This window comes from Gorilla gorilla, chromosome 3 (assembly GCF_029281585.2).
Source record: "Gorilla gorilla gorilla isolate KB3781 chromosome 3, NHGRI_mGorGor1-v2.1_pri, whole genome shotgun sequence".
NCBI lineage: Eukaryota > Metazoa > Chordata > Mammalia > Primates > Hominidae > Gorilla > Gorilla gorilla.
Genome location: NC_073227.2, coordinates 162339659 through 162363272, shown reverse-complemented (window position 1 = coordinate 162363272; position 23614 = coordinate 162339659). Strand labels below are relative to the sequence as shown.

The 23614-nt window shown below is 34.6% G+C and overlaps 1 long non-coding RNA gene across 1 annotated transcript; it reads left to right on the top strand.

The window, feature by feature from the left end:
- The first annotated feature begins 1706 nt into the window (after positions 1-1706).
- On the top strand, positions 1707-10064 carry LOC109026555 (uncharacterized). The gene is made up of 4 exons (XR_002005566.4): positions 1707-1882; positions 2771-2877; positions 8866-8916; positions 9921-10064. It is a non-coding gene; the product is annotated as an uncharacterized lncRNA (long non-coding RNA).
- Positions 10065-23614: the final 13550 nt, after the last annotated feature.

The following is a 23614-nucleotide window of genomic DNA, read 5'->3' as shown; positions in this document are numbered from 1 at the left end:
CTATATTGATATATATTTGTTGAATGTTTAATTTGTTGGCAGAAACTGCCAAAACATCTGGAGTCACATTAAAAACTTCTGGAACCTGAAGTACTTGGGACATCATATCAAATCAATTTAAATACTTTTTGGAGAAAGTCTGTCTCTTTATTTAATAGATAATGTCCTTGATTTTGTATTTGAAGTCTTCATAATGCAATAATTGGGAACACATATTCCAGCCAAACAGCTGGGGCAAAATTCCTTTCTTTGCTATTTATTAGCTGTGCGACCTTAGGGATGTTGCCATACTTCCCTTTATTTTTCTTTAAGATGAGGATAACACCACCTCATTTTCTAGGAGTGTTTTTGAGATTTAGATGACATGGGAGAGGCTTTACATGGTGTATTACTCAGAGTCCTTGAGGGAAACTAAACCAGTATATTACACATTTATTTATTATGAGAATTGGCTCATACAATTATAGAGGCTGAAAAGTCCCACAGTCTGTTATCTGCATGCTAGAAAATGAGGGAAGTTGGTGGTGTAATTTAATCATAGTTCAAAGGTCTAAGAACCTCAGAGGTGGTGGGACAACAATGATGTATGTCCCTAACCACGCCTAGCGACCTGAGAACAAGGACCATCAATGTCTGAGGGCAGAAAAAGATGGATGTCCTCATTCTCCACATGCTTGTTCTACTTGGGCCCTCATGGACTGGATGATGTCCACCCACATAGATAGGGGCAGATCTTCATTAATAAGTCTACTGCTTCAAATGCTATTTTCTTCTGAAAAGACCCTCACTGACACCCAGAAATAGTGTTTAACTGCCTATCTGAATATCCCTTAGCCCAGTCTAGTCGACACATAAAATTAAACATCACACATGGTTTTGAGCAAAAGAGTGAAATGATAAGATACATGTTCTTGAAATATCTCTCCAGCTTCTACATTGACAGCAGACTATCGAGGGTCAAGAATAGAAGCCAGAAGACCTGTTAAGAAGCTATTGAAGTAATCCAGGTGAGAAATGTTGATGACCTGAATCATGACAGCAGTAGAGGTGTTAAGAAATTTTGGATCCTGATTATGTTTTTAAGCTAAATGCAAGATTTGCTGAGAAAAATAGAAGAATCAAGAATAAATCCAAGTTTCTTTGGACTGGACAGCTGGAAGGATGGTTTTACTGTTAAATGAGCTAGTGAATGGAGCAGGTTTGAGATAAGGCCAAGAAAAGGAGTTCAGTCTGAACATGTTGAGTTTTAGATGACTATTGGACATCAAGGTGGAAATGTTAAGTACTTAGATATGATATGAAGTTCAGAAGAGGAACTTGTGTTAGATACACGAATTTATGGGTTTAACATAGAGGTTATATATAAAGCCAGAGAGTCACTGATAGAGACTGGAAGAGAACAAGGACTGACTAACCTGCAGCACTTCAAATGTAAAAGTGCAGAAAAGAAGCGTAACTAAGAAAAGAGATTGAGAAGGAATGACCTGTGATTCAGGAAAAAAAAAAATTAAAGATGTGTTGAGCTAGAATCAAGAATAGAAAATGTTTCCAGGAGAGGGGAGAGAACTACGAGTCAGATCTACTGAAAGCTCTAATAAAAAGGAAACTAATTGATCATTCGGTTTAATGATGTGGAGGTCAGTGGCAACTGAGTTCATTTTGGTTCCCATAGCAGCAGATTCTAAACAAGAATTTGAGAGGAAGGAGCTTGTTTGAGAGGTGTAGGAACAGCAATAGTAGATTCAAAAAATGATATAAGGAAGGCAGCCCATAAGTGTATGTCATTAAGCCATAGTTGACAACTGGAGCTTATTCCTACAAGACTCTAAGAAATGGCATAAAACACAATTCAGAGTTGTTCCACACAAAGAGCAAGGGAGAGGTGGTATTTTATATTGACGAATTTAGTTGACACTGCTGGGGAAGGGTGTGGGCGGTGTTAATTCCGTGATATTTACAGCTCTTTCCTTGCATGAATGTGACTTTCTGAGAATCTGGAAAGAGCTCTCAGGCAGCGATACTGATCCTCGTAGTTTTCAAGTTGAGCTGGAGCACAGTGGATGGTTAAGATCTGAAGGCAATGAGTGGGGCACTACCGCAACTTTGACAAGAACGCTCTTGCTGGAATGGTGACTGGGGAAAGTCAGATTGGAGTGTGCTTGAGAGTGGCAGGAGAGGAATCAAAAACACAAGTTAAAAACAACTCTTTCAAGAGTTATTCTACCAAAAAGGAGCAGAGAAAGTGCGGCAGCTCATGGAGAGGTTGGGCTGAGAGAAGCTTTAAAAAAATAATAGCAACCGTAACATTTTAACTGATGACATTGCTCTAGTAGAAAGCAAGAAACATGGTTTAGAGACGAGTGAGAATTACAGGAGTGATGCTTTGAGTAAAACAGAATGGATTCTGACCCACAAATGAAGAAATTGGCTTTAGACAGGAGAAGACAGGCAGGTAGAGGAAGAGAGTGCAGATGTCTGCAGGTGTGTCCCTTGGGGGAAGAATTCTGCAGAGCTCATCTGATTGCTTCATTTTTCTTAGTGAAACAGAGAGCAAGGCCATCAGCTGAGAGCAAAAGTGGGTGAAGCAGTATTTGGAGTTCCAGGAGAAAGAAAGTACAAAACAGTGAAAATTTTATTTTCAACATAATATTTTATTTCTAAAATAGTGAAAGATCTGGCAGATAAAGGGCCCATTTGTGATTCATGGTTACAAGCTGTAAAGTAAAATATTTTAACATGATTACATGTTTGTTTGTTGGTTTATTTCCAGCCGTGATCAGCTGCCAAAACAAAGGAATAGAAATGGAAGAGTTAGAGGTAGTGTTATGCTAGAGCTGCCCCTCAGCGAGCTGATTTTAAAGCTTGAAATCGGCCATGGTGAGTATTCATACCAGAGAAATAGGTAAATGCTACAGATCAGGGATTTTTTTTTTTTTAATAACAGCACACCAGTACAGTACTGCCTACAGGTTACACACAAAGCCTATTCTGTGCTTTCTCTTCATTCCATCTTTATGAAAAATCTCCTTAAAGGATTAATACTCAAGGGTGGAAAGGTGGAGACAGTTTATGTTCACTAACTGACTTCTATTAACTTATGCACAACCAAAATCATCAAAATTTTTATATAAAATCTTTATATCTTAAAATTTGATATATTAGGTCCTAATCCCTGGAACCTTTATGGGCAGATGCAGGAACAAAGGAATATTTATACAAATATTTCTAGCAAGAAATGTCATTCCACTGTAGAAATAAAAAATAACGAGATATCCTGGTGAACCTTTTGTTTTATTTTACCACTCCATAATCTTCTCACTCTCCTAATCAGTCAGCATTCCCTAAGGATGCTCCTAAGCAGGGGATCTTACTATATGATTGCTACATATCTCAGTGCTTTGCAATTTAAAAATAACTCCCACTGAAGAAAGCATGCAGTAAAGCAAGGAAGAAGGTTGATATTATTATAGGAATAACCTGAGAACTACTCCACTCTTCAATGCAAATGATTTGTATACTCTAGTAGTTTTATTATGAATGATTTACTGTATCCCAAATCAAAGGTATGTCCACTAGAGCTGAGGATCTTTGCTGTAGTATATAGCTTTTCATGTCAAGGTCATCAGTGTGAGCTAATACAATGCCTTGAAGGAGCTTTTGTGCTTTGAAAGGATTATGCCCAATTACTTAATTTTTTAATTAATATAACTTTATTAAAGTTATAATTATAAAGGCAACAAGCTTCTCTTAAGCTTTTAACTAACAAATCTTATTCTACTATTTATAAAAACTAATAAACAAGAATTATTTTCTCTTTTTCTTTGGTGAATGTTCAATTAATTCAAGTTGAATAGACTAAATTACTTTAAATAATCCCACTGACAAATTTAGTAAATTACATTTTCTAAAACATGTGGGACTATACTTAGATATTTAATATGTTTGTTTTTTTAAGCATTTAAAAAACTCTCTGACAACTCAAATTCAAAGCCCTAACAAGAAAAATCCAGTTTTGCATTTAAAATAGTCTTGCAAATATCATAAACTTTAAAATAGATCGTATCTCAAATTTTCATGTTTTCACAAACTTAGTAAAATTTTCAGGTATATTTTTAGCTTAAAAGCACAATTCCAGAACCCATGACACTTTTTAACATACGTTCAGATCCTCTTATATACCAAATTCTTTTTTTATTCTTTACGTTTTTTAGAGAGACAAGGTCTTGCTATGTTCGCCAGGTTGGTCTGGAACTCTTGGCCTTAACCAATCCTCTCTCTTTGGCCTCCCAAAGTACCAGGATTACAGGTGTGAGCCACTGTGCCTGGCCTAATATACCAGATTTTATTAAACATTACAAATTCATTAAATACCACATATATTAAATAGTCCCTATAATTTAAAAGTTTATTCCAGACCTTTAACTAAAAGCATAAATGATGTTGGGTTCATATATTTCATGATCTCTGAATTGAATTTAAATTTTTCTGTGATTGATAAAATACTCATCAAGGGAAGCAAATTTACCATTTCTGGGGAAGTGAGGATGACAATTCATGATAATGATGTGATTACCTAAGAGTTAGAGCCCAGGAACAAACCCAAGGGCCATATACATACAGAGTGAAAATTTGAACCTTAAATGGACATGTTTAGTCCTTCTTTATATTCACTATAAGGTAAAGGTCTTTAAATCCACATTCATATTCACTTCTTTCACCTGGTTTCTGTTGACTAAAGTCTGTATCCTCTGTGGTTTTACTTAACTTTTTTCAGCTAACTTACTAAGTTTAATCTGAATTAAATTGTATAATCTTTCCAATTTTGGCAGTATGTGTAACTAGAGATATTAAGTTATATTAATGGCTTTATCTTGTCTTTCTATGTGTCCATTTATTCTCATTCCATAGACTCCTTGTTATCTTCCATATTTTGGTGTCCTTTTTTTTTTTTTTTTTTTGAGACAGAGTCTCACTGTCACTCAGCAGTGCAGTGGTGCAATCATAGCTCACTGAAGCCTGGAGCTCCCAGGCTCAGATGATCCTCTCACCTCAGCCTCCCAAATAGCTGGGACTACAGGTATGCATCATCATGGCTGGCTGCTTTTTCTGTATATTTTGTAGAGACAGTCTCACTATGTTGCCCAAGCTGATAGACCCAAGTGATCCACCCGCCCCAGCAGTCCAAAATGCTGGGAATACAGGCATGAGCCACTATGCCCAGCCAATGGTCTCATATTTTGAATACAACTTTATTGTCAGCCAATACCAAAGCTCAATGTTGAATATATGTCAGAGAGATGGCCTTGTAAACCCAAATTTTATCATTTTATTTGTCTATCTTTAGTACCTCATGTAAATGGAATCATATAATATTTGTCCTTTTGTGTCTGACTTATTTCACTTAGTATAATGTTCCAGTGTTCATCCATGTTGTAGTATGTATCATACTTCCATTGATTTTCAAGGCTGAATAGTATTCCACTGTGTGTATATAGCACATTTTGTTTATGCATGCATCTGTTGATGGACGTTTGGATTGTTTCCATCTTTTAGCTATTGTGATTAACACTGCTATGAACACCAATGGACAAGTACCTGTTTGAATGCCTGCTTTTAATACTTTTAAATATATACCCAGAAGCAGAATTTCTGAATCACATGGTAATTCTACGTTTAACTTTTTGAGGAATTGCCATACTCTTTTCCACAGAGGCTGCACCATTTTATATTTCCACTAGCAATGCAAAAGGGTTCCAACTGTTCCACATCTCTGCCAACACTTGCTGTTTTCAGTTTTTCTGCGATTTTATTTCTTTATTTGTTTCATGATAGTCATCCTAATGGGTGTAAAGTGGTGTCTCATTGTGGTTTTAAATTGCATTTCCCTACTGATTAGTGATGTTGAGTATATTTTCACTTGCTTCAGTTGTATTTGACATAAAACTGGGTATGGTGTATGGAAGAGCATGGAAGCTGTATTCAGGTACACTAGATTAGAATTTCAAGTCAAATAATTACCACTATATGAATCAGAATAATTTCTTTAAACTTTGAGCTTCAGTGTGCTCATTTAGAAAGTGAGGGAAAAAATACTGATTTTGCAGTGTTTAAGGTACACATTCAAATGATGATATTATTAATAATATTCTAAAATAAGAAAATCAATTAATGTTTAATTTCAAGATACTAGATGTGTTGGCAAAATTCCAAGTGAGAGTTCAGTGTTTCTAGTAGTGAAGAAATTCTCTACTTCCCAAGTCATTTAACATCACATTAAAAGAGAAATGAAGATAGTCCTTAAAATAATAAGACTACTGATCATAAACTTGTATTTTAACGTATAAAAGTTACAGTGAAAAAATTTAATGTCTTTTAAAAAATAAAACACACCCCACATTTTTTCCCCTCTCCCAAATCCTTTTGCATGGTTAAAGATTTAAGTTAAATAACAGAAGAAATTCTAAATTTCTTGTAATGGAGGGGTTTGAAGAAACAATTAAATCTTCAGCTACCAGCGGACATTTTTCAGTAACAGACAAAGGTGATATTTTGTTTAACAGAGACAGAGAATTAGGTTTAGTGGTGCTTTTGGGGAAGAGTGATAGATCTAACTCCCCTATCTAAGTGAGAACCATTATTTTGAATAAATACTTCCATGTCAGAGAAAATGGAGACCAAGACCCCGTAATATAGACGAAAGAAAGGAAGGAAGGACACAGGACTGCCCACTCCTTTTCATGCAGAGATCTGTTACAAATGAAAGCAGTATTTATTAAAACATTTATTTTCTGACTTTCTGCCAAGTTATATCAAGTAGATATGGAGGACGATCTGAGAAGTAATCTGGCTTGCAGCCATTAATCACATGTCACTGCTTCACCTTGGGTGTTTAAGAACTCCCCTTTTGCGGAAGCAATGGATGACTATGCAGAGATTCATGTTATGACTTTTAAAACAAGAGTCTCAGATATAAAAATCTTGTACTCATAACATACTGAACATGCAAAACTTCCACTGAACTATTTCTTGAAGAAATTAAAACATATTTGTCAGCTTATTTGATTAGTGCCTATACCGACATCTCTTCAGAAAAATGAGTGAGTTTTCATGGCTCCCATTGAAACGCTTAGGTTAATGATTATGGTAATCGTTTCTTGTACCTCCAGAATGAAAAGCACACAAAGTGGAAACAATCATTTTTTATAAAAATGACTCAGACCTGGGGTTGAATCCTTGCACTAGCACTTAATATCTGTGGGTGGCCTATGCCAAGTTACTTAATCTCAGTGAGCTTCAGTTTTCTCATTGCTGTGATGGGGATAACATTACCAGCCTCACAGGACTGGTGGCATCATGAAATGTGTTGTTGGTGAATGCATCTGGCACAGTGCCAGACTAGCAGATATTCAAAATAACTTTGTTTCTATCTTTTCTTTTAACTGTTGTATTTATTTTTCTTAATTATAAACTTTCCATGAATGTATGACTCATCTCTCCAACTTTATATATAAGCTTCTCAAGGGTAGAAAAATTGTATCTCCTTTTTCTTCTATATGAATATAGGGCACTACACATAGTAATCAATATGGTATGTCTTTTTTCCTAATTATAAAAATAATATATTTTCACTTTAGCTGATTTAGAAAGTACTGTAAAGAAAAGTATTTTAAATTGCCCATAATACACCATAGAGAGAGCCACTCATAACTCTTTTTGACATATTTCCTGCTAGTATTTTCCCTGTGTGTGTTTTTAATAATTAGGATCACGCAGTACTAAGAGATTTGTGGTGTGTTTAACTTTATACAATGAACATTTCTCATATCAGTATTTTTTAATGTGAATTTTAAAAGCTGCATAATAGTCCATCGGCTGAATGTTCATGTTTTATTTTTTCACACCACTACTTTTGCACATATTTCCAAATTTCCACTATTATAATTAATAATTCATAAAATGAAAGAGCACATGAATCTTTGTGAAAATTTCTTGTGATTACATTAAAAAATTCCATTCAGTGGAATTAAAAGATTAAACATAGAATACTTTTTAAAGGACTCACCCTTTTTACCCCCAAATTAATATAACTTTATGATTTTTACTTATTTATAAAGGAGTCCTAATACAGTATTTAAGCATTACAAATATTATTCCTGTGGAAAACCACTATATCTATTGTTTATTGCTGTATTCCCTATGACTTGCACATTTTAGCAGCCCTAGAGATATTTGTAAAGTTAACCTGAATTACCTTAAAACCTTGGCACTATTGACATTTTGTCATGGATAATTGTAGAATGGTTAGCCACATCTCTGAATTTTCCCTGCCTGAAGCCAGTAGCACTTCCTCAATTGTGACAATCAAAAATGTCCTCAGTATTGCCATATGTCCCCTGAGGGGAAAAAAGCTTTCCCTTACACACAGCTACTGAGAAATATTGCCTTACAAACTAAATGCAAAACATCAGCAATTTCACTAGCTGTAAATACAATCTTTAACATTTTGGTGCATATCACTTGTCTATGAATTTTCACATCTACATTAATTTTTAAATAGGAACATAATATTTATACACTTTTATAGCATGTTGTTTATGTTTAATTACTTAAAGTATCTTGGGTTTCCATCTCTAGCAATGATAAAGATTTCTTTCATTCTCTTTAATGGCTGAATAGTGTTCCATTGTGTGGAGGCACCAAAATTTCTATAACCAATCCCTATTGATATATATTCTGGTTGTTCTGAATTTCTTTACTATTATAGAAACTATGTCAGTTAAATACAAATATATATTTGTATATACATATATACATATAAAAACACAATACATTCATCTTTAAATTCTCATCCACTTTCTTCATTAGGATAAATTCCCAGAAGTGGAAGACATTGCCAAGTTTTTCTTCAGAAAGATGGTACCAATTTATAGTTACAGAATTAAATTTAAGAATATGCGAACTGTTCCAATTTTTATTTGCTTTTCTAATTTAATTTGAGAAGGTACAGATTCCCCCATACCCTTGTCATGCCTGATCTTATCAGTGTTTTACTTTTTTTCAGATATTTTATAAGAAATAAGTATTTTCATCTTAACTTATATTTCTTTGATTACTAGTGAAGTTGTGTATGTTTTCATATATTTTGAGGACAACTGGCATATCATCATATGTTAATTGCCACTTCTTATGCTTTGCCAGTTCTTTTTGGGGGTGTTATTCATTTATTTTCTTAAATATTTGTAAAGGCTTTTCATATGTTAGACGAAAATAAAAGAGAAGAAAGAGTAGTAAAGTTATTGGCTGAGCGAGTCAATAGCAAATTAGGGGTCTTTAAAATATAGATATTCTAAATCAGTGATTCTTAAAGTGTTTGCTATGGACCTTTGGGAGATCTGGAAGATTAACGGCAGTTTCATACTAATACCAAATGTTACTGTCTATTTATCTTTTTACTCTCATTCTCTCATAAGTGTACAGTGGAGTTTTTTAAAGGGTAAATGACATGTGGTGACATTATTTTTCTACTAACTAATGGAATGTGTGACTTTATATTCAGGAATTTGTAGAATTCTCTAAGATAATAGCTTTAGAATGTGTGCATATATATGCATTTTGAGATATTAATTTATATTTATCTCAGTATTTCTAATGTGCCCTTTTTAGTTATCTTTTTTACATCTTTTATAATCTTTTACTTCATTATTGTCCAAAATATAATTATTTTGAAATCCTGAAATTTTCCTTGTATTTTTATAGAAGCCCAAAACAAGTGTACATCGTGTTCTTGTTTAGTATTGATATTTTAATTGTTTGAAAATTTTTCTAATTTTTAAAAATTTCCCTAATACTATTATTTTAGTTAAGTAATATTATTCTAAAGTAAGTATAATTGACTTATACTATTTTTTCTTTTATTTAAGGATGAATTCTTGGCCTGAAAAAGGGGAATCAAAAGACCTGCTTTCCTATGCTTCAGCAGCAATGTCTATTTCTCAAGATGCTGAAAAAGATGATTTAGAGTTTTATGATTAATGGAAGGGAGGAATCTACTCTAAAGAAATTGGATAATACTATAAATAAGAAATAAAAATTATTTGACAAAAGCTATCTTCCCCTTAGGGATTATATGTACTACTGATCTACCTTACTGTATCTTATTCAACAGAACGTTTTCAAATAGTATCATATTGCCAGTTACATTGCGGTATCATTTTGAGACAAATCATTTGGGGTTATTAATATAAAGAATTGGACAGTTTAAATGTAGATGTGATAAGCTATTTTAAAATTCAAAATTGTTACAGCTTTTCAACTCAAAATGAAGAAGCCAATGACGCATCTTACAGAATAACTTATATATTGCATTGGCTAGAGAAGCACATACAATAGCTGAGAGACTAATAAAGCCTTATATGGTTGACATTGTTAATACCTACTGGTGAAAAGTTAGTAAAGTAAATCATGACACTGACACTTTCCAATGACACAGTAACTTGTCACATTAAAGATTTAGCTGCAATCATGGAAGCTGAGTTAATATCTGCAGAGTTGTACTTTTGCCTTTCAAAATCTACAGGCTTGGCTTTATTTGCTGTTTTACCTGTATTCATACAGAATCAGTACCAACCAATCATAGAAGTTTTCCTGTTTGAATTATTGACAACAAGTGCAAATGGTGATGAAATATTCCATGTGCTTATGTTAATCACCTCCTTTTCAGTTGTTGATGAGGGAGCAATTCTCATCCTAAGGTTATGGAGATGACCAAACATACAACACCCAACACTGAACAGATGAGATCGACCACGGTATATTAGTCACACATACTCACAGCCTGGAGTAGGAGCACACCGCACCATGTTAGGGCCACATGAGGGTAACACTTGGGAAGAGAGTGAACAAATAAAGGGTTGTGGGGGGGGCAGGCTTTGGTAGTGTCAAGAAGGTGGGGCACCCCTGGTTCCCAAGGGAAGATGCCATTGTCTTATTTAAATAATTCTGTAGTTTGGCAAGGATCTGAAAGCTACCACTCAGGATAAGCCGGAATTACATTCATTTGATTTGATAAGGATTACTTGGCTAAGGCACCTTATCTATAGGATCAGAATGGGGTGAGAAACTTGCAGCTAGGCCATTGTTTAGGCACCAAACTGTAACAGTAGTCACTGCAATTTTTCCTGCCATACTCTCACAGAAAAAAAAAAGTCACTTTCACTTAAGAATGCCCTTGATGTCCTTGATGAAACAGTAAACATTATTCTTTTCATTAAATATCAACCATTGAGTAAACATCTTTAGAATATATTTTGTATAAGGAAATGGAAAGTACAAATAAAACACTTCCATACACTGAAGTACGATGGCTGTCTCCAGGAGGAGCACTTGTGATGATTCAAGTTGCGAACTGATCATGCTGCTTTTTAATGGAACACTACTTTTATTGAAAAAATGAATGACAGATAAACTCAGGTTATTCATACTTAGGTATTTGGAAGACATCTTATCCTTCAAAGAAAACAACAGACAGTATTTATTGGCAATGATAAAATTTGAGCTTATAAGTGAAAATTTAAATTGTTAGAAAACTTGTGTCTGTTCCTATGAACTTGACAGTTCCCCAATACTTCGTAACTTTTCTGATGAGGTCAGTAGTGATATTGAATAATATGATTATTTGATGTATAATGGAATATATCATTTGGAAAATATAACTCACTGAACTGATATTTTCCAAATGTACACAGTTACGAAAGCATGTAAGAGTAAATGGCTGATTAAAAGTGCTAGTTATACAATGGATTTTAATGTAATAGAGTGTAAAAAGCTCATTGGTATGTTGTCAAATTCCACACTAATCTTTTAGAAACTAATATTGGTCAAGTTTTAGTGTAGTATCAGAGAAGAATATTCTCAATTACACTTATGTGCTGCATAACAACCACATTTGTGATGGACCGCATACCAGAATGGTCTCATAAGATTATAATAGGGCTGCAAAATTTATATTGCCTAGTGATATCGTAGCTATTATAATGTGGTAACGTAAGGGATTACTTACATATTTGTGGTGATGCTGCTGTAAATAAACCTATTCCTCTAGAAGAGTCTCAGTCAGGTCCTTCAGAAGGTATCCTGAACAAGGCATTGTTATCACAGGAGATGACAGGTCCTTGAATGTTATCGTCCGTGAAGAACTTCCCATGGGACAAGATGCAGAGGTGGAAAGCAGTGATATTAATTATTTTGACCCTGTGTAGGCCTAGGTTATTGTGTGTGATTAATAGAAAAAGGTCTTATAGAATAATAAATAAAGAAAATATTTTTGTACAGCTGTTCAATGTGTTTGTTTTAAGCAAAGCATTATTATAAAAGAGTCAAAAGTTAAAAACATAAAAACGTTTATAAATGAAAAATGTTGTAGTAGGTAAGTTAATTTATTATTGGAAAAAAACTATTATTTTGTGAATTTAGTGCAGCTCTGTAACTGCTCAATGGCTCTTCTTGCTTATTGCCCAGATATAGCCAATTTGTCAAGGCAGCGGAGTTGCAGTAGAAGAATTATACACATGTAGAGCCTGCTGAATGGAAGACCAGAGTTTTATTATTACTAAAATCAGCCTCCCCAATAACTTGAGGGCTAAGGTTTTTCAAAGATAGTTCAGGGGAGGGGGTGAGGGTGGCTAGGCAATGGGAGCTTGCTGCTGATTTTGGGGGGTTGTAATCATATAGAATTGGAAATGGTCCTCATGTGCACTGAGTCACTTCTGGGTGCAGCCACAGGAGAGGATGGCAGGTCTAGGTGGAGCCATTGGTCTTCAGGCATGCAAAAACCCTGTGAAAGGCCAATCTTAGGTTCTACAATAGTGATGTTATCTGCAGGAGTATTTGGAGAAGTTGCATATCTTGTAACCTCTGGAACGGTGGCTGGCAATCCTTTATTGTGTATACCTTAGCAGAATTCAGGCTCCTCTATCCTCCTAGCATGGTGGTCTCTCATTAGCTTTCAAAGGTGGTTGAATTTTAGAGAAGGGCTGCTATCACTTAAACTATAAACTAAATGTCTCCTAAAGTTAGCTTGGCCTAGGCCTAGGAATAATTAAGAGCAGACTGAAGATCAAAGGCAAGAAGGGGGTTGGCCAGATCAGATCTTCTTCACTGATATAATTTTCTCACTGTTATAATTTTTGCAAAGGTAGTTTCAGCCTAAGTGTACACTGTTTATAAAGTCTACAGTAATGTCCCAAGGTTTCACATTCATTCACTAATCTCTCACTGACTCATTCAGAGCAACTTAATCTCCTGCAAGCTTCATTCATGGTAAGTTCCCTACACAGGTGTAGCATTTTTTATCTTTTATGCCATATTTTTGCTGTGCATTTTCTATGTTTAGATACACAAATACCATTGTGTCACAACTTCCTACAGTATTTAGTACAGTACATGCTGTACAGGTTTGTAGCCCCAGGAGCAATAGGCTATGCCATATAGTCTAGGTGTGTAGTAAGCTAAACCATCTAAGTTTTTGTGAGTACACTATAATATTTGCACAAGGATGAAATTGCTGAATCGCGCATTTCTCAGAAAGTATTCCCGTCGGTAAGCAACTCATGACCTGGAAACGCTGTTAAAAAAACTTACCCCTCTTCCAATTACACATCTGTGTGAAGCTAGTTTTTCTTTGTCCACTCAACCAAAACAACATATTAAAGCAGATTGGATGTAGAAGCAGTCATGAGGATTCAGCTACATTTTATTAGGTAGACCTTCTGTGTTTGTTTTTTTTTTTTTTTTTTTTTTTTGAGATGGAGTCTTGCTCTGTCGCCCGGGCTGGAGTGCAGTGGCGCCATCTCGGCTCACTGCAGCCCCTGCCTCCTGGGTTCAAGTGTTTCTCCTGCCTCAGCCTCCCGAGTATCTGGGATTACAGGCGCCCGCCACCGTGCCCAGCTAATTTTTGGTAGAGACGGGGTTTCACCCCATTGGCCAGGCTGGTCTCCAACTCCTTACCTCGTGATCCAGCCGCCTCGGCCTTCCAAAGTGTTGGGATTACAGGCGTGAGCCACCGTGCCCAGCCTGTGTTTGTGTTTTAACACACAATTTTGTTTACATCCTCCCAAAGCGTCTGTCCTTACATTTGCAAATTTATTCTTTCTTTCATTTGCTGTATATAATAAGTTGACAAGTTGTTCAGTCCTATTACTTATATTTCTGTAGAAACTGAGTCTATTTTATTTCAGTCTATATAGCTTACTACCCTAGTTCAGGTCATCATAATCTTTCACTTGAATTGTTGGTAAAGTCTCCTTATAGATATCAATGATTCAGTTAGAAATCTCAGTCAGAGATTTCCAAAAATGTAAAACTCATTCTGAATTCTCAAATTCCATAAATGTAAAACAATTTTACTAAATTTAGTTATCCTTGGAATCTTTTTCATAAAATATATTATTTGTGTTAACATATTAAGGAATTTAATATTGATATTGAAAATAAATATTTTTAAATTTCTCAATTTGAATTTCAAATATGATAAATATCAATGGATATAACCCATATAAATACAAGTTCTTTGGGATTCTTAGTAATTATTACAAGTATAAAAGGGCCCTGAGACCTAAAAGTTTGAGATCCACGATTTTAAAGAATATTTTTGTCAAGGAAAATGAAATATAAGTTTGTAGACCTTCTATAGTTTATATATTTTCCATTAGTCTATGTAATTTCTTATGGAGAAAACCTGTGTTCACTGAGTAAAAGTTAGAATGACTTTTCTAAAGGGAAATAGCTAATATGTTTAAACATCTTCAGTTCTTGCTTTGTTTAATCCAGAAATGCCCTTTTAAGAGCTTACGATAAATAAAAGAGGGCAAGTGCAAAATTTTTAAGTTTGTTCAAATATACATGTAAATTTAAAACATTGTTCATAAGTGGAAAAAAGTAGAAGTGACTTAAATGTTCATCAATGTGTATGTTATTGAAGATTTTTCTCTTGATTCTCTTTTTTTCTCCCTATATTACCATAACCACATTTCAAATGACTTTCAAACTGATAAATTTAGTCCAAATTCTTAGTATTTCCAATATCTTGGGGAATTTTCTACTTGAATATGGAATGAATGTTGAAGATACTACCAGTATCTCAAAGTCAACATCCCAAAAGCCAGATGTATCTGTTGAACCATATAAAATTGCCAATACCAATTGTTTTTGCATCACAAAAACTGGAATTTTACATGATTCACCCTAATAAAATGTGACATCATCCTCCCAAAGCTTCCATCCTTACATTTAAAATTTCATTATTTCATTCTTTCATTTGCTGTGTTTAATAAGTTGACAAGTTGTTCAGTCCTATTGCTTATGCTTTTATAGAATCTGTGTCTCTAATTTATTTCAGTCCATACAACTACCACCTTAGTTCAGGTCATCATAATCTTTCACTTGAATTGTTGGTAAAGTCTCGTTATGGGTCTCAATGACTCAGTCAGAAAAATTGTGTACCTACTCCATTCTAGGTCCTTGGTTAAGGGGATGAAGGTGCAAAGATGAGTGGAACATGAATAAACTCCACGGGATTCAGGCTCCAGTGGACCAAGAAAAATGGACCTACAATCTAATATTCACAATAATAACACAAAGACTTCAGAGCAACTGAAGTCAAACATAGTGAAAGAAGTAAAGTATGTCTTCTGTATGCAAATGGAAATATTTTAATGATTATTTCCCTTCATTCTTTTTTTTTTTTCATTTTTAACTTATTTACCTTCTACTCTGAGCCAGACATTGTGGTCAAGCCTGGTGATACAGTGGTGAAAAAAACAGTTAAGGCCTCCCCTCATGAATCTCACAGAGTAAAGAAGAAGGCCATTAACAGTAGCATCACATATGTAAACATATACTTACAAGCAATGGTGGAAGTTTTAAGGGAATTAAAAGTAATGGCAAAAAAATGCAATTACTTTTACACCAACCTATATATGGGGTATACGTGGACATAATTGAGATTGGGAGAAAATGAAAAGTGTTCATGAGAAAGTGACATTTAAGCCAAGACTTACAGATAAGTAGATTAAGCAAGAAAAGAGAACAGTCGAGGTATTCCCAGCAAAAAGAACAGCTTGAACAATACAATGTGTGAGAGAGAAGTGGGCATATTTGTGTGACTACAAAGCATATGTCGGGTGAGATAATATACATTAAAGCATGTTACCAACCATAAAGCCCTAAGTTATGTTAATTATTATTGGCAACACTATTCACAAAGACAACGATAACCACTGATCTCATGTATCTCATGAATAATGTTACTTGATACCTGTAATGACTCAAGAAGCACTAAGATTTGAATATGGTGCCCTATTACTTTTCATCTGAAGTGTCTACAAAAGGGAATTTTATCATCTCTGTGATGTACAATTTCTTGTTCACACTAGAGAAATGGAAACATAAATGAGTTATCTTTCTCATTAAACAAGTAAGTCAGCCACCAAATTCTATCGATTATAGAACAAAAATAGTATTTAAATCCACCCATGCTTCTCTGTTTTCACCTATATTACCCAAATTCAAGCAATAAATTCAGCTGTGAACTTTACAATTCCCTAGAAGGACTTTAGAACTTCCTTTTAGCTTCTGAAAAGGGAGTAAAGCCCCTTTACTCCCAGCCACCAACCACAGTCTACTTGATCATGAGAGTTATAGCTGTGAAACAAATTTCATTATGTTGCTTCCTTACTTAAAAATCGACAGATTAAAGACCATAACTGTATTTGTTGACGCTTTTTATACATGAAACCCCTAATACATCATACATCGGTGAAGCATTCTAGGTTCGTATTGCACAAGTAAATGAGATGAGGAGAAAGAAGCTGAGGCTCTGGATTAAATACAGATGAAAACAAGTATGCATAGTACGTTAACCTGAGGCTAAATACTCAAAAGATTTGTCTTTGGACATTCAAGTCTGATCTTAATGGGCAGTTATTTTCATTAAAAATAAACTAAAATAAACTATATATTTATTTTTAACATTTATATCTCTTTAAAAATGCATAGCAACAACTTATTTAGAACATCTGTTTAATGATATAAAACAGGAGGTGTTTTTCTCATATTATCATCAAATTTGTACATGTGGCCTTTGTTAATAAAACACTTTGTCTTTCCCTATGCTCATCTTAGGAACACAAAAGATCAATCTTCAAACACTTTTCTGAACTTTCTTAAATGCCTTAATTCCATTCAGGATTCGTGTGACTAAATGTAAAAGCTATCTTTACAAAGATCTTGCAAGCATTTTAAACCCAACTTTACACACGTAGCTAGCTGCTTTCATGTTGAAGTTGTTTCCAGAATATTATAGGAATTTGGCTTTGAATGGGGACAAACACCTGCCTAGTTCCACCTTGGTGCATTTAATTCACTTCCTAGAAAGATTCACAGAATAAAGGAACCTAATTTCCTGTACTTTGTTCTTCCTCTTTCCTACAAACATGAACAGATATACACTGATGTCCAACAAATACTTAATACTATTACCAATTTCTTTTGAAAAGGTTTAGTGGGGAAGCAAAAAAGGATGGAATAGAAATAGTAAAAATTCTCATATGGATTAAAGAAATTCAATTCCATCTCTAGAAATGTGTATTAGGAAACCTTACTCCAAGGAGAAGATGATGCAGAGATCTGAGAGCTTTCAAAATTAGTCTCACTGCTTAGATACAGAAAACAGGAAATATAGAAGCTTTCTTAAAGCTCTGTTGAAACCTTCACTTAACTTGTACATAGACCAGATAAACGGTTTCCATATTTTGGGCATGTAAAGCAAGACTGCTGCCAATAATACCAATAATCTTCATCATCATAATAATAAAGGAGATAGCCATGTCATAAAATCCACACTGTCTCCCTAACAGCTTGGCCTTCAGGTGTTATATGTCTTATCAATGGATTGAAAGAAACACTGCTATTCTTTGCTTCTAGAGCTTTGTCAAGCAATAAAAGATCAAATAATGTCTTTTGAAACTCTCGATAGCCCAAAATGGACAGTTAGTGTCTTGCTGCTAGATATTCCTATCAATACCTTTCATATCATTTTACTTCTCCTTACAAATCAAACTATGATTTGCCATAAACTGAACTGTAACCTGGGAATCCAGCTGTATTCTGTCAGACCATATGTCATCAACTATCTCGAATAATAGCATATCTGAACTCAGGGGGCAATTTTGTTGATATATGATACAGAACGGAACACAGCTTATTCTTTTGCTGCTATATTGACTTTGCTGTATGACAGTAGCAAGAACATGGCATATTTTATTTTTAATTTTCCTAAACAGCCAGGGCTTAGAAAGTACCGAAAACAAAAAGATGTAGCAATTTTCCTAACTATATTGTCACTTTAATATGCCACCAGAAATCGATTATAATTATGATAATAGTCTTATTATTTAATTTTTAAAGATTATATTTTAAATTATTTATTTATTGTATTATAAAGATATTTAAATTAGGGTTAATGAGTATATTCAAGTGGGCACTAGCTATTTAAGAAAATGAGTACTGAAGATTTATAAGCAGTCAGGTTGAGGGATGGATGCATTAAGTAGTCATTATGTTTTAAGTGTTTGCTATGCATTGCTTCATTCTGTTTTCGCACTAACCCTATGAAATAAGGGTTACTGCTGTCCCAGCTGCATTCCCTTCCCTTTACCACTTCGGTATACACTGTCCAAATTACAATTGCCTGCAACTTTAACCCTTACCCAAGAGCTTTCTCTGGCTGCTGAATCCCACAGTACCAGCTTGTGTGGTTGACTAGTAGGCTAGCAGGGAATTACTGCAGACTTCTTCCAAAGACTGAGAAGAGTTGGTATTCCCCTCTTCCGCCTTTACCACTGTGAGGTAACTCTACTACTGTACTGACTCACAAAATTCCCCCAGTGGATTAATTTCCAGGGCTTACATGTCAACTGCCCATTAAAACACATTTTATTGGCTACCTTTCTTTTTTTGTCTCACTTTCACTCATTCATACTGGTTTTTGTTGTTGTTGTTGTTGTTACTTTTCATATAAAATACTTGCACTCAAATTCCTGTGTCGAAGTCAGCTTCTGAGAAAACTCAAAGTAAGACATCTCCATTTTTACAGAAAGATAAGCTGAGGCTTAGAAAAATTAAATTACTTTCCTAAGTTCACATAGCTTCCCAGGATGCAGGCCCAAGGTATTATCTTCAAATCCCGACACCTAATCATTAGACATACTACTTCTATTTGGTAATGTAAAAGGTCTTCAACCTCAACTTCAACAATATACTCATAAGCACTAATTAATAACACTCTATTCACTCAGATATCTCATTTCTAAATAAAATTAAGAAGCATCATTAGGAAAACAAATATTATGAAAAAATCCAAGAAACAAATTTTAAAAATATTTTTGAAAAACACTGGACAAAAAAATTTACTTGAATTTAAAATGCAGACAATTCTTTTTTAAGAATTAAGAAAATTGCCGATCATAATTCATGTTTTATCCTAAAGAAGTCCTAAATGAGAACTGGAATGTGCTCAGTATAGTAGCCAGTTCATAGTAGGCCCTCAACAAACTTGGATTCATTTATTTTTTTCTCCTCCTCCAGCCGTGAAGCCTTCATGGTGAGGGGAATGAACAGTTTTCCCCTATTATGTATCAGAATCACAAGGAAGATTTTAAATAGAGAAACATAAAATAAACCCACTTGATCGTAGTGTATTATCTTTTTGATGTACTGTTAGATCCAGTTTGCTAGTATTTTGTTGAGAAGTTCTATATCTGTATACATCAGGGATATTGGGCTATAGTTTTCTTTCATTGCTTTGTCCTTATCTGGCTTTGGTATCAGAATGATACTGGCTTCATGGAATGAGTTAGGTAGGATTCCTTTCTCTTCAATTTTTTGGAATAGTTTTTAGGAGGATGGGTACCAGTTCTTCTTTATAGGTTTGATAGAATTTGGCTGTCAGTCCACCTGGTTCTGGGATTTTTTGGGGGGCAGGGGTGATTGGTAGATTTTCTTTTTGCTGATTCAATCTCACTACTTATTATTAGTTTATTCAAGACTTCCATTTCTTCCCAGTTCAATCTTGGGAGGTTGCATGTTTCCAGGAATGTATCCAGCTCCCCTCTAGGTTTTCTAGCTTGTGTGTGTAGAGTTGTTCATAGTAGTCTCTCATGATCTTTTGTAGTATTAGTTGTGGTATCAGTTGTCATGTCTCCTCTTTCATTTCTTCTGATTGTGTTTGGATCTTCCTTCTCCTTTCTTTGGTTAGTCTAGCTAGAGGTTTATCAGTTTTGTTTTATGCCAGGGATGCAAGGATATTTCAACCTTTGCAAATCAATAAACATGATTCATCACATAAATAGAAGTAAGAATTAAAACTATACAATCATCTCTATACATACAAAAAGAATTTGACAAAATTTAGCATTCTTTCATGATAAAAACCCTCAGCAGACTAAGCATAGAGAGAATATAAATCAAAATAATAAAGGCCATATACGACAAACCTACAGCCAACATCATATTGAATGGGGAAAAGTTGAAAGCAGTGCTCCTAAGAACTGTAACAAGACAAATATGTCTACTTTTACCACTCTTATTCAACATAGTACTGAAAATCCTAACCAGAGCAGTCAGGCAAGAGAAAGAAATAAAACGCATCCAAATTGGAAAAGAGGAAGTTGAATTATCTCTGTTCACAGATGATATACTCTTATACTTAGAAAACCCTAAAGACTCCTTTAAAAACTCTTAGATTTGATAAGTATAGTAAAGTTTCAGGATATAAACTCAACATACCTAAATCCATAGCATTTCTATACACCAATAACCAAACAAGAACCAAGTTAAGAAGACAATCTCATTTACGATAGCTACAAAAATAATAAAACACCTAGGAATATATTTAAACAAGGAAGTAAAAGATCTCAACAAGGAGAACCACAGAATGTTGATGAAATAAATTGTAGATGACACAAACAAATGGAGAAACATCTCATGCTCATGGATCAGAAGAATTAATATTGTTAAGATGACCATACCACCTAAAGCAATCTACAGATTCAGTGCTATCCGCATCAAGATACCAATGCCATTCTTAACGGAATTAGAAAAAAAAATCCTATAATTTATATGGAACCCAAAAAGAGCTCAAGTAGCCAAAGCAACTTTAGCAAAAGAATAAAGCTGGAGGCGTCACATTACCTGACCTCAAATTATATCACAAGGCTATAATAACCAAAACAGGATGATACTGGTAAAAAAATAGTCTCATAGATCAATGAAACAGGTTAGAGAACCCAGAAATAAAGCTGCATATCTACGGCCAACTGATCATTGACAAAGATGACAAAAACATACACTGGGGAAAGGGCACCTTATTTACTAAATGGTACTGGGAAAATTGGATAGCCATATGCAGAAGAATGAAACTGGACCTCTATCTCTCACCATATACAAAAATCAACTGAAGATGGATTAAAGACTTAAATATAAGACCTGAAACTATATAAATATTGGAAGAAAAGTTAGGAAAAAATGCTTCTAGTCATGAATTCTAGGCAAAGAATTCATGACTAAGACCTCAAAGGCACAAGCAACAAAAACAAAATAGTCAAAATGGGACTTTAAACTAAAAAGCTTCTGCACTGCAAAAGGAATCATCAAGAGACAGCCTACAGAAAAGGAGAAAATATTTGAAAACTACATTTGACAGAGGACCGATACCCAGAATTTACAAGGAACTCAACTCAACAACAACAAAAATAAATAGCCCCATTAAAATGTAGAAAAATGACATGAATAGATATTTTTCAGAAGACATACAAATGGCCAAAAAGCATATAAAAAAGTGGTCAATATCACCAAGCATCAGATAAATGCAAATTAAAATGACAATGAAATATAACTGTCAGAATAGCTATTATTAAAAAGACAATAACAGATGTTGATGAGAATTCAGAGAAAAAGGAATGCTTATACACTATTAGTAGGAGTGTAAATTATTAATAGTATAAACTCTATGGAAAACAGTAGATAGAATTCTCAAATAACTAAAATGTAACTACTATTTGATCTAGCAACCCCACTACTGAGTATCTACCCAAAAGAAAATAAATCATTATATAAAAAACACCCTGCACTTATATGTTTATCACAGTGGTATTCACAACAGCAAATATTTGAAATCAACCGAAGTATTCATCATTGGAACATGGATAAGGATATGACATATATATATATATACACACATATGTCATATATATATATACACACATATGTCATATATATGTGTGTGTGTGTATATATATATACACACATTCAAATACCACATATTCTCACTTGTAAAGGAGAGCTAAATAATGTGCATACATGGACATAGACTGTGAAATAATACATATTGGAGACTTGGAAGGGTGGGAGGGTGTGAGGAGGAAGATGGATGAGAAATTACTTAACGGCTACAATGTACATTATTCAGATGGTGGTTACATTAAAAGCCTAGATAGATTTCACCACTATACAATATAACCATGTAACAAAATTCCACAAATAAGTAAATCAAATTAAAATTATACACATAATTTTTCTAAAAAATAATAAATAGAGAGGCCTGAGTTCCTATCCATGAGACTTTGACTTAGCATAATTAGATATGTCTATTTTTTAAAGTTCTAGAATCCAGGGACAGGGTAGTCACCCGTGTGTCATAGCCAGGGCTGAAGGAGAGTTGCTACTACAACCTGCCTAATCAGCCCTGATTTCAGAGAGTAAAGGAGTTAAAGAAAACAGACACTGGGCTGGGCACGGTGGCTCACGCCTGTAATGCCAGCACTTCGGGAGGCCGAGGTGGGCGGATCGCCCGCCTGAGGTCAGGAGTTCAAGACCAGCCTAGCCAACGTGGTGAAACCCCGTTTCTACTAAAAACACACAAAAAAATTAGCCGGGCATGGTGGTGAGCACCTGTAATCCCAGCTATTCGGTAGGCTGAGGCAGGAGAATAGCTTGAGCCCAGGAGGCAGAGGTGTCAGTGAGCTGAGATTGCACCACTGCACTCCAGCCAGCCTGGGCGACTGAGCGGGACCCAGTCTCAAAAAAAAAAAAAAAAAAAACAAAAACTCAGGCAGTGTTTAAATTCAATGGACTGATTCATTGGGTTTAAACATTTTTAGACTTTTTTTCCTTGGGTTCTGTTTGCCTGACACTTTGATCTCTGTCAAATATTTGTTTAAATGTTGCCTTCTTACTGGGACTCAACCTAACCATCCTATTGAAAATTCACCCTTGCCCCGTCCTGTTGCCTCATCTCATTCCTCTGTTCTAGTCTCCTTTTTTCCCATATCACTCATCTGAATCTAACATACTATTTGCTTTACTCATGCATTGTATCTATTATGCATTTTCTGCTTTCCTTAAATAGAATAAAAGGTAAATGAAAGAAAAATAGCTCCTCAAATTTCTCAGAAATTCTAATATGCTTATCTAGAATCTCTGAGCCTCTTTGAATTTTCTTATAAAATCTAAATATCCCAGCTATAATTTTGCCATATCATCTTCTCTCCATGTGTAAGCA